This window comes from Triticum aestivum, chromosome 7B (assembly GCF_018294505.1).
Source record: "Triticum aestivum cultivar Chinese Spring chromosome 7B, IWGSC CS RefSeq v2.1, whole genome shotgun sequence".
Taxonomy (NCBI): Eukaryota; Viridiplantae; Streptophyta; class Magnoliopsida; order Poales; family Poaceae; genus Triticum; species Triticum aestivum.
This window is the reverse complement of record NC_057813.1, coordinates 721541038-721545272: the sequence shown is the minus strand read 5'-3', so window position 1 is coordinate 721545272 and position 4235 is coordinate 721541038.

Below are 4235 nucleotides of genomic sequence, written 5' to 3'. Positions count from 1 at the left end.
AAATTCATAGTTTTCAAATGAACTCTGAAAAAGTTGGCATAGCATGTGCATGTACAAAACGGACAATGGTATCATACTCGTCTGTTACAAAGTTGGCATGGTATCCTCATAATAGTTGTGGGAGAAAGTCTTCACTTTTTCTTCGCTTGTGTCGTTTGCTTATTGCGCCGTAACCATGGATAATCTTCATCATTTATCAGGATGCTTGGGTCAGCCTTGACTTTGAAGGGGGGAATTTCATGGAACTTTTCATACTCTTCAGACATGTCTGTCTTGCCCTCCACTCCCAGGATGTCCATTTTCCTGAAAGAACTATGTGGCGCTTTGGCTCATTGTATGATGTATTCGCTTCCTTATCTTTTCTTTTCCTCGATCTGGTAGACATGTCCTTCACATAGATAACCTGTGCCACATCATTGGCTAGGACGAACGGTTCGTCAGTGTACCCAAGATTTTTCAGATCCACTGTTGTCATTCCGTACTGTGGGTCTACTTGTACCCCGCCTCCTGACAGATTGACCCACTTGCACTTAAACAAAGGGACCTTAAAATCTACTCCGTAGTCAAGTTCCCATATGTCTACTATGTAACCATAATATGTGTCATTTCCCTTGTCGGTTGCTGCATCAAAGCGGACACCGCTGTTTTGGTTGGTGCTCTTTTCATCTTGGTCAATCGTGTAAAATGTATTCCCATTTACCTCGTATCCTTTCCAAATCATTACAGTCGAAGATGGTCCCCTGGACAACAAGTATAGCTCATCACAAACAGTGCTGTAACCTCTGAGACGTGTTTCCAACCAACTGCTGAAAGTCCTGATGTGTTCACATGTAATCCAGTCGTCGCACTGCTCCGGGTGTTTGGAGCGCAGACTGTTCTTGTGTTCATCGACATACGGGGTCACCAAGGTAGAGTTCTGTAGAACTGTGTAGTGTGCTTGAGACCAAGAATATCCGTCCCTGCATATTATTGAGTCTCTTCCAAGCGTGCCTTTTCCAGTCAGTCTCCCCTCATACCACGATTTAGGGAGACCTATCTTCTTAAGGCCAGGAATGAAGTCAACACAAAACCCGATGACATCCTCTATTTGATGGCCCATGGAGATGCTTCCTTCTGGCCTAGCGCGGTTACAAACATATTTCTTTAGGACTCCCATGAACCTCTCAAAGGGGTACATATTGTGTAGAAATACGGGCCCCAGAATGACAATCTCGTCGACTAGATGAACTAGGATGTGCGTCATGATACTGAAGAAGGATGGTGGGAACACCAGCTCGAAACTGACAAGACATTGCGCCACATCACTCCTTAGCGTTGGTACGATTTCTGGATCGATCACCTTCTGAGATATTGCATTGAGGAATGCACATAGCTTCACAATGGCTAATCGGGCATTTTCCGGTAGAAGCCCCCTCAATGCAACCGGAAGCAGTTGCGTCATAATCACGTGGCAGTCATGAGACTTTAGGTTCTGGAACTTTTTCTCTGACATATTTATTATTCCCTTTATATTCGACGAGAAGCCAGTCGGGACCTTCATACTGAGCAGGCATTGAAAGAATATTTCTTTCTCTTCTTTCATAAGAGCGTAGCTGGCAGGACCTTCATACTGCTTCGGAGGCATGCCCTCTTTTTCGTGCAAGCGTTGCAGGTCCTCTCGTGCCTCAGGTGTATCTTTTGTCTTCCCATACACGCCCAAGAAGCCTAGCAGGTTCACGCAAAGGTTCTTCGTCACGTGCATCACATCGATCGAAGAGCGGACCTCTAGGTCTTTCCAGTAGGGTAGGTCCCAAAATATAGATTTCTTCTTCCACATGGGTGCGTGATTCTCAGCGTCATTCGGAACAGCTAGTCCGCCGGGACCCTTTCCAAAGATTACGTGTAAATCATTGACCATAGCAAGTACGTGATCACCGGTACGCATGGCGGGCTTCTTCCGGTGATCTGCCTCGCCTTTGAAATGCTTGCCTTTCTTTCGACATTGATGGTTGGTCGGAAGAAATCGACGATGGCCCAGGTACACATTCTTCCTGCAGCTTCCCAGGTATATACTATCGGTGTCAAGTAAACAGTGCGCGCATGCGTGGTATCCCTTGTTTGTCTGTCCTGAAAGGTTACTGAGAGCGGGCCAATCGTTGATGGTCACGAACAGCAACGCCTTTAGGTCAAATTCCTCCTTTTTGTGCTCATCCCACGTACGTACACCGTTTCCATTCCACAGCTGTAAAAGTTCTTCAACTAATGGCCTTAGGTACACATCAATGTCGTTGCCGGGTTGCTTAGGGCCTTGGATGAGAACTGGCATCATAATGAACTTCCACTTCATGCACATCCAAGGAGGAAGGTTATACATACATAGAGTCACGGGCCAGGTGTTGTGATTGCTGCTCTGCTCCCCGAAAGGATTAATGCCATCCGCGCCTAAAGCAAACCATACGTTCCTTGGGTCCTTTGCAAACTCATCCCAGTACTTTCTCTCGATTTTTCTCCACTGCGACCCGTCAGCGGGTGCTCTCAACTTCCTGTCTTTCTTACGGTCCTCACTGTGCCATCGCATCAACTTGGCATGCTCTCCGTTTCTGAACAGACATTTCAACCGTGGTATTATAGGAGCATACCACATCACCTTCGCAGGAACCCTCTTCCTGGGAGGCTCGCCGTCAACATCACCAGGGTCATCTCGTCTGATCTTATACCACAATGCACCGCATACCGGGCATGCGTTTAGATCCTTGTAGGCACCACGGTAGAGGATGCAGTCATTAGGGCATGCATGTATCTTCTCCACCTCCAATCCTAGAGGGCATACGACCTTCTTTGCTGCGTATGTACTGTCGGGCAATTCGTTATCCTTTGGAAGCTTCTTCTTCATTATTTTCAGTAGCTTCTCAAATCCTTTATCAGGCACAGCATTCTCTGCCTTCCACTGCAGCAATTCGAGTACGGTACCGAGCTTTGTGTTGCCATCTTCGCAATTGGGGTACAACCCTTTTTTGTGATCCTCTAACATGCGATCGAACTTCAGCTTCTCCTTTTAACTTCCGCATTGTGTCCTTGCATCGACAATGACCCGATGGAGATCATCATCATCGGGCACATCGTCTGGTTCCTCTTGATCTTCAACAGCTTCGCCCGTTCCAGCACCATCGTGCACATCGTCTGGTGCATCTTGATGTTCAGTAGCATCACCGTATTCAGGGGGCACATAGTTGTCATCGTACTCTTTTTCCTCGCCGTCTTCCATCATAACCCCTATTTCTCCGTGCCTCGTCCAAACATTATAGTGTGGCATGAAACCCTTGTAAAGCAGGTGGGTGTGAAGGATTTTCCGGTCAGAGTAAGACTTCGTATTCCCACATATAGGGCATGGACAACACATAAAACCATTCTGCTTGTTTTCCTCAGCCACTTCGAGAAAATCATGCACGCTCTTAATGTACTCGGAGGTGTGTCTGTCACCGTACATCCATTGCCGGTTCATCTGCGTGCATTATATATAATTAAGTGTGTCAAAAATCATTACAGAACATCATGAATAGATAATTAAGTGACCAAATTAATAGAAGTTCATCATCACATAAAAACCAAAGTACATACATAGTTCTCATCTAACAACATAAAGCTCTGCAGAGCATCTAAATTAATTAAACCATACATTGAAACTATGTAAAACATTTCAATGCGAAAACAAATACGATCATAATCGCAACCAAGGTAACAACTGATCCAACGGCATAATGATACCAAGCCTCGGTATGAATGGCATATTTTCTAATCTTTCTCATCTTCAAGCGCATTGCATCCATCTTGATCTTGTGATCATCGACGACATCCGCAACATGCAACTCCAATATCATCTTCTCCTCCTCAAGTTTTTTTATTTTTTCCTTCAAGAAATTGTTTTCTTCTTCAACTAAATTTAACCTCTCGACAATAGGGTCGGTTGGAATTTCCGGTTCAACAACCTCCTAGATAAATAAAATCTATGTCACGTTGGTCGGCATAATTTTCATAAACAATAAATGAACCAATAGTTATGAAAAGATAATATATACCACATCCGAATCATAGACAGGACGAGGGCCGACGGGGGCGGATACCAAAACCATCGCACTATATAAGATGCAATAATAAAAGTAAGAAAATAATACAAGTATCTATCTAAACAAACAAGTAATATTATTTTTCCTTTTAGAAAGAAGATAAGAACAAGCGGCTCACCACGGTGGTGCCGG